General features: G+C 40.3%; 1 protein-coding gene and 1 pseudogene across 19 annotated transcripts in view; one reads left to right on the forward strand and one right to left on the reverse strand.

Annotated features, from left to right (window-relative positions):
- The window catches only part of Ctnna3 (catenin alpha 3), a 1,429,068-nt gene that overhangs the window by 1,358,981 nt on the left and 55,400 nt on the right, over positions 1-14,687 (reverse strand). Inside the window, exon 1 of one of the 19 annotated variants that reach the window (XM_040732538.1) lies at positions 13,485-13,584. The exons of the other annotated variants lie outside the window; for them this stretch is intronic. The gene's annotated coding sequence lies outside the window, so the exon portion shown is untranslated. Of the gene's footprint in view, positions 1-13,484; positions 13,585-14,687 lie in introns of those variants that run through there. 19 annotated transcript variants of the gene reach the window in all.
- On the forward strand, positions 1,858-2,744 carry LOC101837783 (annotated as a pseudogene).

Raw genomic sequence — 14,687 nt, forward strand, 5'->3', positions numbered from 1 at the left:
CCCAGCTCCCAACTCTCCTAAAAGCCATTTTCAAAGTCAGCAGGGCATAGCTTCAAGAGAGGCTTGCTCTGTGGTGTTGATCATGAAGCAGAGGAGGGGGGAATGCACATGCCCAGTTGTCTTTTTTTTATAAATTTGATTTAAATTAGCAACAATCTTATTTTATGTATCGATCCCAGTTCCCTCTCTTTCCTATCCTCCCATGATCCCCACCCACCCCCCATACTCCCCACTGACCCCCCCATCCTATCCCCCATCCACTCCCCAGGGAAGGTGAGGCTTTCATGAGGGAATCATCAAAATCTGTCAAATCATTTGGGGCAGGGCCTAGGCCCTCCCCATGTATCTAGGCTAAGAAATTTCCCTCCATGGGGAATGGGCTCCCAAAGTCCACTCATGCACTAGGAATAAATACTAGCTCTACTTCCAGAGGCCCTATAAACTGCCCACACTTTATAGCTGATGCCCACATGCAGGGGGACTGGTTTGGTTCTATGCTGGTTCCCCAGCTTTCAGACTGGGGTCCATGAGCTCCCACTTGCTCAGGTCAGCTCTTTCTGTGGGTTTCCCCAGAATGGTCTTCACCCCTTTGACCATCACTCCTCCATCTCTACAATTGGATTCCAGGAGTTCGGCTCAGTGCTTACCTGTGAATCTCTGCTTCTGTTTCCATCAGCTACTAGATGAAGGCTCTACGATGGCATTTAAGGTAGTCATCATTCTCATTATAGGGAAAGGGCATTTAGGGGAAGGGCATTAAGGTTAGAGTTCCCTGACCTGAGGCCCCCAGACCCATCCTGCCCAGTTGTCTTTATCCCTCCCTTTATATTCAGTCTAGTACCCGAGTCCCTGTGGTGCTGCCAGCCACATTTAGAACAGGACTTTCTCCTGGCCCTCCATTAGTCATATAGAAACATCCTCCCAGATACATCAAACAGTGGCCCTCCAATCAAACTGACAATAGAAATTAGAGATTATCATATAATGGGTAATAGCAACAAAACGACCATATAAGGCCAATTGCAGATACATTTTGATGGTTGAGCCAATTGGAATTCCTGAGTAGAGATAGAATAGAAAGAAGTTTTTGTCTGGAGCAATTGGAAAGAGTGTTGCCATTAACTAGGGTGAGGGAAGAAGCTTTATTTTGTTTTTACACTTATAAATTTTTTTCCTACACACACACACACACACACAAATACACACACATACAAGTAAGTGCACACAAACACACACAAGTGCACACATACACACATACATTCACACACAAAACACACACACACACACACACTCCATAAGTGTCCTTGGTAGCAAACATCTTGACACCACTCAGCCATCTCTCCAGACCTTCACTGGGAACTTTAGACAAGCTGCTAGATTCTCTCTAAATATTAGTTCCACCATCTATTAAATGAGAAAAATAAGAGTACCCTCCTCACAGAGACTTTAAAGGTGATATAAATCAGATATAGACATAAATAGCCTATATAGTTTAGTCCATATCTCTGGCATCTAGCAAGGGTTCAACAAGTGTTAGTTGGTGCTATTATTCCATTTTCAGTAAGATAGCTGAATCTGCTTATGTACATTTAGCTTAAACATCTTAAAGTCCATAATTATTATTCAAGACTGCTTCCACTCCATTCTCACAACGAGAGTTTAAAGTGGAGCTCCCCTCTGGTGCCTCCTTGTATTGAATCTCTTGACTAAAATCTAAAGCATAATTCCTGCATGTGGACTAATTAGAAATGCAGCATGCTTAAGAATTTGGGATGGGGCCTTTCCGTGCTGTCCTGGGACGGGTCCATATGGCGTTGTTCTTGGTTCCCATCGTAACTTGAAAGGGAAACTTATATAATGTCCGGAGCCCTTGATGTCCTGCAGATGAAGGAGGAAGATGTCCTCAAATTCCTTGCTGCAGGCACCCACTTAGGTGGCACCAACCTTGACTTTCAGATTGAGCAGTAGATCTACGAAAGGGAAAGTGATGGTATCTACATCATAAATCTGAAGAGGACGTGGGAGAAGCTGCTGCTGGCAGCCCGGGCCATCGTTGCCATTGAGAACCCCGCTGATGTCCGCGTTATCTCCTCCAGGAACACTGGGCAGCGAGCTGTACTGAAGTTTGCCGCTGCCACCGGGGCCACTCCAATCGCTGGCCGTTTCACTCCTGGCACCTTCACCAATCAGATCCAATCAGCCTTCTGGGAGCCACGGCTTCTGGTAGTCACTGATCCGAGGGCTGACCACCAGCCCCTCACAGAGGCGTCTTAGGTCAACCTGCCCCCCATTGCTCTGTGTAACACAGACTCTCCTCTGCGCTACGTGGACATTGCCATCCCATGCAACAACAAGGAAGCTCAGTGGGTCTGATGTGGTGGATGCTGGCCCGGGAAGTACTCCGCATGCGTGGCACTATCTCCAGAGAGCACCCAAGGGAGGTCATGCCTGACCTTTACTTCTACAGAGACCCAGGGGAGATTGAGAAGGAGGAGCCGGCTGCTGAGGAGAAGGCTGTGACCAAGGAGGAATTTCAGGGCGAATGGACCGTGCCAGCGCCTGAGTTCACTGCTGCTCAGCCAGGGGTGGCCGACCTGTCTGAGGGTGTGCAGGTGGTGCCCTCCGTACCCACCCAGCAGTTTCCTACTGAAGACTGGAGTGCCCGGCCAGCCACTGAGGACTGGACAGCAGCTCCCACAGCGCAGGCCACTGAGTGGGTTGGAGCCACCACTGAGTGTTCCTGAGCTGCGCTACAAACAACCGAGCAAAGGAAAAAAAAGTAGAAGGAAAATAAAGTTTCTACAAGCTGAAAAAAAAAAAGAATTCGAGATGGGAAATCTGAATGACAAACAACCTTATGAAAGACCTTGAGCCCTTTAAAATCAATTTCCAGAGAGGTGAGTAAGAGGTGTGCTCCCTGCTCCCAGCTGGGGCTACAGTCATTAAATGCACTAAATGCTGTTATCCTCAAGAGTGTGGTTTTTTTCATTTCCTCAGCTTCCAAAACTTAGAAGCTTCAACAGAATAGAACAGTCTATATTAGAGCAAATGGATATTACAGGCATGTAGTAACAGAAACTTTTTTTAAAACAAACACAAGTTTATTTTCATTTTATTTACATTGGTGTTTTTTGCCTGAATGTATGTCTGTGTGAGGGTATCAGACAGTTGTGAGCTGCCATGTGGGTGCTGAAAATTGAACCCAGGTCTCTGGAAGAACAGTCAGTACTCTTAACCACTGAACCATCTCTCCAACTCCATAACAAACTTTTAAGAGCTTTCCGCAAGTGTGGTATTTGCAGAGTTGTTTATTAAACCTTGGGATAATCATCTTAATGATGTTCTGTGAAAAATTATCAAATTGGGCTGTTTCCTCCTCCCACAGTGGTAAGTCGATAAGATTAAAATAGAAATCAAAACATGGGGGCTGGAGAGATGGCTCAGAGGTTAAGAGCACCGACTGATCTTCCAGAGGTCCTGAGTTCAATTCCTAGCAACCACATGGTGGCTCACAACCATCCATAATGAGATATGGTGCCCTCTTCTGGCATGGAGGCAGGATGTTGTATTCATAATAAATAAATAAATCTTTAAAAGAAAAAAAAGAAATCAAAACATGGGTTTCCATCTGACAACGGTGGTGCACGCCTTTAATCCCAGCATTCAAGGAGGTAGAGGCAGGTGGATATCAGTGAGTTCCAGGTCAGCCTATTCTACAGAGCTAGTTCCAGGACATCCAGGCTGTTACACAGAGAAACCCTGTCTCAAAAAAAAAAACAAAAAAAACAAAATGTGCTTCCAAAAGTAAGCTTGTTTCCTTACATGTGTACCTAAATGAAAACTTTAAAATGGAAAGGGGTGGGATTGTTCTGACAATATGAAGTAAAAAAAAAAAAAAAGGAAAAAAACTCTACTTATTTATATGTCTTAAGGCCCTCTGGTCACAAATAACGAATTGAGACTAATCTCCTCTTTATTTTCTGTTTTTACCTTCAATTTATTTATTTGTGCTTCTTTATTTGAGGAAGAGCATAAATACTATAGTATATTTAGGAATGTCAGAAGACAATTGGTGGGAGTTGTGTCTCTGTCTTCCATATGGAATCCAGGGACAAAACTCAAGTCATCAGGCTTTGTGGCAAGTCCCCTGACCTTCTGAGCCATCTTGGCAACCTACCTTTTGTTGTTGTTGTTGTTGTTGTAATAGAGCTATAATTTCATTTCTGATTTAGCTGAAAGGTAACATTGCATGTAAGGATTTCACAAGATGACCTCATTCCCCTCCTCCAATGGCATACTTTACAATTGTTACTGTATAAAATACCACTTCACATGTATTTCACAATGGCACATATTTTAAACCTTTAGCAAGGGAGAAAGGACAGAAATTTGAATGCAGCAATGTCTTCCAATGTAAAGACATTTTGTACTATATAAAAATAACAGTAGAACCAAGATTCTTAATGACATCCCCTCTCATACAAGTCCAGCATGACAGTCACCTACATCCTATTTTAAAAGCCAAAGAACTCTACAAATCACATATCTTAGTAACTTTTCTATTGCCGTGAAGAGACACCATAACCAAAATAAAACAAAGTTAAATTAGGGCTTGCTTACAGTCTCAGAAGGTTAGTCCATGACCATCATGGCAGGGAGCATGGCTGCATGCAGGTGTGGTGCTGGAGTGGTAGCTTAGAGCTTACATCTTACATAAGCAAGAGGCAGAGGGAGCTAATTGGAAATGCTGTGGGCTTTTGAAACCTTAAGGCTTACCCACAGTAACATATTTCCTCCAACAAGACCATACATCCTAATCCTTCCCAAACAGTTTCACTGACTGGGGACCAAGCACTTAAATGTACTATCTATGGGAACCGTTTTTCATTCAAACTACCATGTCATGGTAATAACCAGACTACCAATATGTCCACTGGTGCAATAATGACATGAGTGTTATGGGTGTAACCAACAATTGTCTACTTGGACTGAATACTCACTCCACAAAAGAGAACTCGTGCCTGGGACTGTAGACCTGGACAAGAACCCTTGACAGAGAAGGACACAGGCCCTACTCTTATTATTTTTCTAAAAGGACATAATATCAAACTGTCTTCTAAAAGTATGTCCTTATACTGATTTTTCTAAAAGCCAAAGAACTAAATTAGTCAAAGTGAAACCAAAGAAGATAATCTAAAATGTAAGACATCTGAGAAGCTTTTGTTGAATTATTCTGAACAGAAATAGCACTCAGCTACAGCATAAAAATGCAATGCATCAAGTCCCAACAACCACATATACTTTGCAGGTGACCAGCTTTTTGTTGCTCTGAGTCCAATGAACCTATAGGTTCAATACACTACTGTCTTATAAGACAGCTCAAATGTATGTAAAGTCTCCTGAAGAATGGTAGTTTGGAAAGACACTGAACAATAAGAGAATAGGGAAGGAAGTTCTTATCAACCTTCATTTGAAACAAAATAAAAGCTAACAAAACAAATTCAGGCCTGCAAGTTGGCTCAGTGGATACAGGCACTTGCTGCTAGGCCTGACATCCTGAGTTCAATTCCCCTCAGGACCCAAATAGTAGAAGGAAAAGACTGACCTCCCCACCCCCACATTGTTCTCTGACATCCACACAAGCATCATGACATACACACTCTCTCGTGTATCTAGATGAATAGATGATTGGTTGAGAGAGAAATAGTATTTCTTCTTTGTTCCCTGAATAGCTGTAAATAATAGAAGCCATTTGGTAATATACAGAAAATCAAACCATAGACCTTGAAATCACTGGATGCATTTTACAGAAATCAGTAAAAAACCAGAGAGTGGAGGACCAGTTGTTCGTAACTGTTTTTAAAACAACATATTTCTCTAAGTCCTGGGGTTTGGGGGTGGATTAGATGCTTTTTTATGTTTTTAAAACTCTAAAGAATCTTTAAATTGAATCACCCCAACTCACTATTTATGGATATTTTTTAATCTCTATGGACTCTGGCTATGTGCATACTAACTCCATTGAACTATTTTTGATCCTACATACTACACATCTTTTCTATAGGAGATGGAAGGCTTTCTTCCCTGGCTTCAAAGCACTACTCTCATATTTCTCCCCTGCCCTTTAGCCGTCTTCCCCAGGGTCTGCTGTAGCTTGTCCTTCTCTGGCTTCTCTGGCTTCTTACGCAAGGAGGTCCCTCCCAGGGTTTAATCCCTTACATTCTGTTCTCTGATCTCGTTGTGTCACTCATTCAGAACAGGCTCGCTGTACAGTCTCAGTCCTATTTACAACCTCTGACTCACAAAGCCATCTATACAGTCCAGTCCTCTCATGTGTTTCAGGGCCCGCTAATTGACTGCTCACTAGGCTGCCTCACAAACTGGATTCATGGTCTTTTCCCTAAAATATAGTTGGTGGTGCAGGCCTTTGATCACAGTACTCAGGAGGCAGAAGCAGATGGATCTCTATGAGTTCCAGGTCAACCAGGGATACACAGTGCGATTCTGCCTCAAAAAAATAAAAGTAATTGCTTCCTTTTATACTTCTAAATTACATTAAAGGTATCATCCTAAGGCTAAACACCAAACCCAGACACTTCTAAAATATTTTTTCACTCTGCCTTCTCTTCACATTAGGTCAGTGAAAAGACCACATTGTATCTCCCCTGTAGCCTCCATATTGGCCAATTCTGTCCTATAGTCCCACTTCTATTCCCTTAGTTCAGGACTCACAAAATTATTCAGAGTTGGTAATGATACCCCAATTAGTCTCCTTTCCTCCAATTTTGACTCCTCTAATTTATCTTCCAAAATATTCCTGAACTTATATCTTTAACATAAAATAAAATGCTATATTAACTTCCTATGCAAAAACATCACAATTCCTCATTTTTGACACACACAAAGTTCAGACTTCAATGACAAACATGGTGACTTTAATTCCAACATTCAAAAGGCAGAGGCCGATGGATCTATGTGAGTTCTGGGCCAACCTGGTCTACAAAGTGAGATCCAGGCCAGTCAAGCTACATACATAGTCAGACCCTGTCACAAAAATAAATAAATAAAATTCAAACTTAACTGAATAACCCAGTAATTCATTCTAGCCTGCCTCACTAAATTTCTCCCTGTCTCTTTGACACACCTCCTGTTTGTACTCCCCTTCCCCACGGTAAAGAATTTGAAGTCCTCTTAATGAATTATACCAGTTATACCCTTAAACTTATACTCTATTCTTTCTGCCTAGAGTGTCCCTCCTCTGTAGCCACTGGGCAAACAGCTACTCATCTTTCAAATTTCAATTCAATCATTAAAAGCCTTAATATGGGTTGGGCCAGTGAGATAGTTTTGTAGGCAATGATGCTTGCTGCCAAGCAACCTGAGTTCCATCCTTGACCACAGGATAGAAAGCAAGAACCAGTTCCTATTTGTTGTCTTCTATCCTCCACATACATCACATACATTCTCCCCCCCCCTCTCTCTCTCTCCCTCCCTATGCCTCACACACACACATACACAAATATATATAATATGTTACCGGGCAGTGGTGATGCACGCCTTTAATCCCAGCACTCGGGAGTTCAAGACCAGTCTGGTCTACAAAAACATTGACAGAGGTGAAAACTCTAGTGGCTGGTCACCTTGCTTACCCAATCGTCAGCTTTAACCCCAAAAACCTCTGGGTTTTTACTATTCATGATACACCAATATCCTCTAAACAAACAAAATAAATGAAATTAAAACCACCATCTTCAAGAAAACTTGCTATTATCCCATACTACAAAGAAATAAATATACCACAATAGTAAATAGCAGTCTTGATAATTGAGTGCCAAAGTCCCTGAAATTCTTTTCCAAGTATCCTGTGCTGACAGCACTGAAATGCAGGGTACAGAAGGCAAAGGAATCAAAGGAGGGCGGCAGGGTTGGTGGTTAAGAATGCTTGCCACCAAGACTAATGACTGGGTTCTGTCTCTAGACCCACATGGTAGAAGGAGAGAGTTGACTCCCAAAAGGTGTCCTCTGAACTCCATACAAGCACTGTGCCCCCACCTCTACACACATGCAAATAAATGAAAGACTCAAAGGGGGCTGTCCCTGTAAAACCACAGTGAAATCACAAACACACAAGAGTGATGAACAAGATCAGGACAGTGAGAGACCATTCTGTCAACAACCTAGCTCATCTAGCTAACACAACCACCACAAGTCAACCAAGTGTACCCACCAGTTCTGAGACTGACACTCAGCCAGGAGAGCTTCCCATGGAGTGTACTGAGGAGAACTAAACAATGAAAGAAAGCATCTCCTAGAAGCAAAGGAAACAATGATGTGGATGAACAATCGTTCAATGCCACAAGCCTCTAAAAGTTGTTGGCTAACTTGCTCTTACCCATCCCTGACTTCTCAGACTGTTTTCCAGGAAGTGCCAGTAGCATAAAAGATCAATTTAGAGAACTCAACAAGGTAACTAAAAAATAAAGCCAAGCTTTGTTGTACACATTTTTAAACCTGATGGATCTCTATGAGTTCAAGGCCAGGCTGGTCTACATAGTGAGTTCCAGGACAGCCAAGAAAGGCTATGTGGAGAAACCCTGTTGAAAAGAAGGAAGGGAGGGAAGAAGGGAGGGAGGGAGGAAGGAACCCAAGTAAACATCATATGAATAAGAATCAATGATAGAAACAGGGAAAAAGCCCAATGAAACAATTACATGTGTGTTCATGTACCATACATAAACACACACACACAAATATATATTCTCTAATTAATGCAGAATGCAAGTTGGGGGACTGGAGAGATGTCTTGATGATTAAGAGTGCTTGCTTCTCTCCTAGAGTAGCTGGGTTCAGCTCCCAGCTCCATGCTGGGAGTCTCATAACCACATGAACTCCAACTCTAGAAAATGTAATGCTCTTTTATATCTCTATGAGATCTGTACACACGTGACATGCACACACATACACACACAAATCATTTCAAAAGAAGCAATTTTGGTGCCCTGGTGTGCAGCTATGATCCCAGCACCACAGAGAAAAAAAGGAGGGGAACTGTGAGTTTAAAGCCAGCCTGGTGAGAATCTGTCTCAGAAAGGATGGGGGGATGCAAATAAGAATTACAAAGTCAAAAGGGGGAGAGCTAATCATAAGAGAACAGGGAAAGAGAAAAGAGTCGAGAAACAAACAAACAAAAAGAAAGCAAAAGCAAAAAGTAAAACTTTAGTGACGTTAGCAAAATAAAACATGCCCAGGAACATGACGCATAGTAAATTACACAAGAACAAGCTATGTGCACTCATTTTTATTTATACTTCATAACACAGGATCAATAAATACTAACAATAAATCTAATTAAAATAACTTCATACCAAAAAATATACAAATAGCCTTTGAATGTCCGAAAAGCTGCCCAACCTCATCCATAATAAATACTTTTTAAATAGAGTGGAGAAAGGAGGCTGTCACTGGCATCCATGCATCAACTCAGAGCTCTCTGATCTTGACTGCAGATGTGTTATGAGTAGCTGCTTCAAGTGATTGCTGCCTTGGCTTTCCCAAAATGATACAGTATGAACTGTGAGTCAAACAGACCCTTTCTCCCTTAAGTTGCTTTTGTCTGGGTGTTTTATCACAGCAACAGGACACTAATACAAGACAAAAGTCATGTAACTGCCTTACATAAGTAAAAAATAACTCATAATTCAATCTCCTCTAAAATCAAAAGCAAACAAAATAAACTTTATTCATATTTCAATTAAGCTTCATAACCATACATAAAGGGATACTTTTAAGTGACTTCAAAACATAGAAAGATAACTTCTAGGAGAAAAAAGAATATTCTTTGAAAGCTAAAATATTCTTTGCAAAATGTATTCTTATAATATGGATATGTATATATTTGAGTATATTAATAAATACATATACATACATATATACACATGAGTAACTTCACTTGTGTGATTAGCAAATGGTTTTCAGTACTGAAAAATGATGCAAATATAAAATCAGAAATTTTAAATTACAGCTTATGATTCTATTTCATAAGTATCAGTACAGCCAATTAATTATACATTCTTTCTGAAAAATAGCTGTTGATAAAAACTGGGACAGACAGACAGCACCTCTAGTGTGTAAACTGCTACCTAACTGCTATTTCCCATAAAGAAGAAGGAAGCTCCAGGACCACAGGCAGAAGATGGGGACTTTATGTGTGAAGAAGTAAAGCCCACTGGGCTTTGTCAAAAGCTCAGGAGCCAGGGAACAATGGGACTTGATTTTAACTGAGATTTTTAAAACGGAAGTGAGAGCAAATAAGTAAACTAAAAAAGCTGAGGAACCTTTTCTGGATTGTTTATGTGGTGAATTACACTGATGGATTTTTGTATGATGAACCATCCTGCATCCCTGGGATGAAACCTACTTGATCATGGTGGATGATTTTTCTGATGTGTTCTTGGATTCGATTTGCCAGTATTTTATTGGGTATTTTTGCATCAATGTTCATAAGGAAGACTGGTCTGTAGTTGTCTATCTTAGTTGTGTCTTTGTGTGGTTTGGGTACTAAAGTAATTGTAGCCTCGTAAAAAAAGTCTGGTAATAATCCTTCTACTTCTATTGTATGGAATAATTTGAGGATTATTGGTATTAGCTGTTCTTTGAATTTCTGGTAGAATTCAGCACTGAAGCCATCTGGTCCTGGGCTTTTTTTGGTTGGGAGACTTTTGATAACTGCTTCTATTTTGTTATGGGTTATAGGTCTATTTAAATTGCTTATCTGTTCTTGATTTAATTTTGGTAAGTGATATCTATCCAGAAAATTGTCCAAAAGATTCTTACTAACCCAAATGTGAGCATTGAAAGGAATAGAAATTACAGAAAAAAGTTGTTAAAATTAGTCCAGGGAAAGAAAAACTCAATAGTCACCTTCCAAAATAGCTAAAATACCATCTATTAGGACCCTAACAGAAACACATGGATCACCCTGGGAAGGAAAATTAGATGAGACCTACTGGGTCAACTGGGGAAGGGGTGTAAAGGGGAGAGCAGGAGGATGAGAACATGAGGAAATGAGATGTTTGAGGGGGATGCAGTAGAAGAGCAATGAAAGAGACATCTTAATAGAGACAGCCACCATGGGTTCGGGAGAAACATGGTGCTAGAGTAATTTCCAAAACTCCCCAAGGATAACCCCAGATAAAACTCCTAGCAGCTTCCAGTGCCTGGGGACTGCCACAGAGCCTCCCCTCCTGGCGGGAGCCTACGCACCCCAGTTTCCTGGTCTTCTTCTCCACCCAGGGGACCAGGACTAGGACCAGGAAGAGGAGAACTATCAGAGTATTGGACTTGCCTGCACCCACTGAAAGGGAACTCTGGTCCCCTAACCACCAGGCCAGTAAGAGGCTCTTTCTGCACCCACTGGAAGAAGGGTTGGGAAAGAGACAATACAAAGACACACTCAGCAACAGAGAAACAAATATGACACTGCCAGATTCTAGAGAGTCCACACCAGCAAGACTCCAACATTCCAAGGTAAATGAGACAGAAAAGAATGACCTTAAAACCACTTTAATGAAAATGATAGAGGCCCTCAAAGATGATATAGGAAAATCCCTCAAAGAAATGGAAGAAAAAACAAACCAAAAAATGCAAGAAATGGAAGAAAAAGAAAACCAAAAAATGCAAGAAATGAAAGAAAAAACAAGCCAAAAAATACAAGAAATGGAAGAAAGAACAAACCAAAAAATTCATAAAATGCAACAAATGGATGAAAAGATAAACCGAAAATTGCAAGAAACAATTCAAACAGTGCAAGGGTTGAAAACTAAAATAGAAACCATTAAAAAAAACACAATCTGAAGGAAGTCTGGAAATAGAAAAGCTGGGCAAATGGTCAGGTACTACAGATGCAAGCATAACCAACAGAATACAAGACATGGAAGAGAGAATCTCAGGTGTTGAAGATACACTAGGAGAAATTGATTCATCGACCAAAGAAAATCTTAAGTCCAACAAATCCCTAACACAAAACATCCAGGAAGTATGGGACACCATGAAAAGACCAAACCTAAGAATAATAGGTATAGAAGAAGGTGAAAAAAACCACCTCAAAGGGGCAGAAAATATATTCAACAAAGTCATAGAATAAGTCTTTCCCAACCTAAAGAAAGATGTGACAATGAAGGTACAAGAAGCTTACAGAACACCAAATAGAATGGACCACAAAAAAAAGTCCCCTCGCCACATAATAATCAAGACCCCAAATATACAGCTAAGGAAAAAGGCCAAGTAACATATAAAGACAAATCTATCAGAATTACACCTGACTTCTCCATTGAAACTCTGAAAGCCAGAAGGTCCTGGATAGATATACTACCAACACTAAGAGACCACGGAAGCTATACCCAACAAAGCTTTCAATCACTATAGATGGAGAAAACAAGATATTCCATGACAAAAGTATATTCAAGCAATACATATCCACTAAGCCAGCCCTACAGAAGGTTCTGGAAGGAAAACTCCAACCAAGGAAGTTAACTACAACCAGAAAAACATAGGCATTAGATAACCCCACCTTACCAACAGCCGAAAGAAAAAAGGGGTGGAATTCTACACATAATTCCACCAACAACAACCATTCCAAATCAAAGAAGAATGAGAAATCAATGGTCACTAATATCCCTCAATATTAATGGTCTTAACTCACCCATAAAAAGACACACACTAACAGAATGGATTCAAAGACAGAACCCATCCTTCTGCTGCATACAAGAAACACACCTCAGCCTCAAAGACAGACATTACCTCAGAATTAAAGGTAGGAAAAAGATTTTCCAATCAAATGGACCCAAGAAACAAACAGGGATAGCAATCCTAATATCTAACAAATTAGAATTTAAAATAAAATCAATCAAAAGAGATGAAGGAGGTTATTACATACTCATCACAGGAGAAATCCACTAAGATTAAGTTTCAATTCCAAACATCTATGCCCCAAATTCAAAGGCATCCACGTTCATAAGAGAAACATTACTAAAACTCAAATCACATATAAAGCCCCACACACTTATGGTGGGAGACTTCAACACCCCACTCCCACCACTAGACAGGAATACCAGACAGAAACTTAACAAAGAAGCAAAGGGGCTAATAGAAGTTATGACCCAATTGGGATTAACAGACATCTATAGAACATTTCATCCAAATAAAAAAGAATATACCTTCCTCTCAGCACCTTCTCAAAAATCAACCACATACTTGGCAACATATCAAACCTCAACAGGTGCAAAAAAAATTGGAATAACTCCATGCATCTTATCAGACCACCATGTGTTAAAATTAGAATTCAACAAAAAACACCAATTGCAGAAACCCTACAAACTCATAGAAATTGAATAATGCACAATTGCACCATTCCTGGGTCAAAGAAGAAATAAAAAAAAGAAATTAAAAACTTCCTAGAATTCAATGAGAATTAAGACACAACATACCTTCCACAATTTTGATGCTCACCAGCAATGAATGTGAGTTTCTGTTGTTCTGAGTGGGAATGACTTTCCTAAGAAACGCTATTTAAAGCTTGCCTTCACAAATAAAATTTTCATTCCACAAAAAAAAAATACCCAAACCTATGGGACACTTTGAAAACAGTGCTACAAGGGAAGTTCATAGCACTAACTTCCCACATGAAGAAACTGGAGAATAATAACTAGAGAATTAGCACAGCTGAAAGCTCTAGACCACAAAGAAACAAACTCACCCAGGAGGAGTAGACGCCAGGAAATAATCAAACTGAAGGCTAAAATCAATAAAGTAGAAACTAGTAAAACAATACAAAGAATCAATGCAACGAAGAGTTGGTTCTTTGAGAAAATCAACAAGACAGACAAACCTTTGTCCAAACTTAACAAACAGCAGAGTGTGAACATGCAAATTAACAAAATCAGAAACGAAAAGGGGGACATAACAATGGATTCTGAGAAAATCCAGAGAATCATCAGGTTATACTTTGAAAACCTGTACTCTACAAACTTTGAAAATTTAAAGGAAATGGACAATTTTCTGGATAGATATCACTTGCCAAAATTAAATCAAGAACAGATAAGAAATTTAATTAGACCTATAACCCCTATGGAAATAGAAGCAGTCATCAAAAGTCTCCCAACCAAAAAAAAGGCAAGGTCCAGATGGCCCCAATACAGAATTCTACCAGAAATTCAAAGAACAGCTTATAACAGTTCTTCTCAAAGTATTCCACGCAATAGAAGCAAAAGGGTCTTTGCCAAACAGAACTAAATAGAGAATTTTCAATAGAGGAGTCTAAAATGGCTGAGAGGCACTTGAGAAAGTGCTCAACATCCCTAGCCATCAGGGAAATGCAAATCAAAACAACTCAGAGATACCATCTTACTCCTATCAGAATGGCTAAAATCAAAAACACCAATGACAGTTTATGCTGGAGAGGTTGTGGAGAAAGAGGAACACTCCTCTACTGCTGGTGGGAGTGCCAACTTACAGCCACTTTGGAAATCAGTATGGAGATTCCTCAGAAAAATGGGAATCAGCCTATCACAAGACCCAGAAATTCCACTCTTTGGCATATATCCAAAAGATGCACATTCATACAACAAGGATATCTGTTCTACTATGTTCATAGCAGCATTATTTGTAATAGCCAGAACTTGGAAGCAACC

Source organism: Mesocricetus auratus, unplaced genomic scaffold, assembly GCF_017639785.1.
Source record: "Mesocricetus auratus isolate SY011 unplaced genomic scaffold, BCM_Maur_2.0 Super-Scaffold_100027, whole genome shotgun sequence".
Lineage (NCBI taxonomy): Eukaryota > Metazoa > Chordata > Mammalia > Rodentia > Cricetidae > Mesocricetus > Mesocricetus auratus.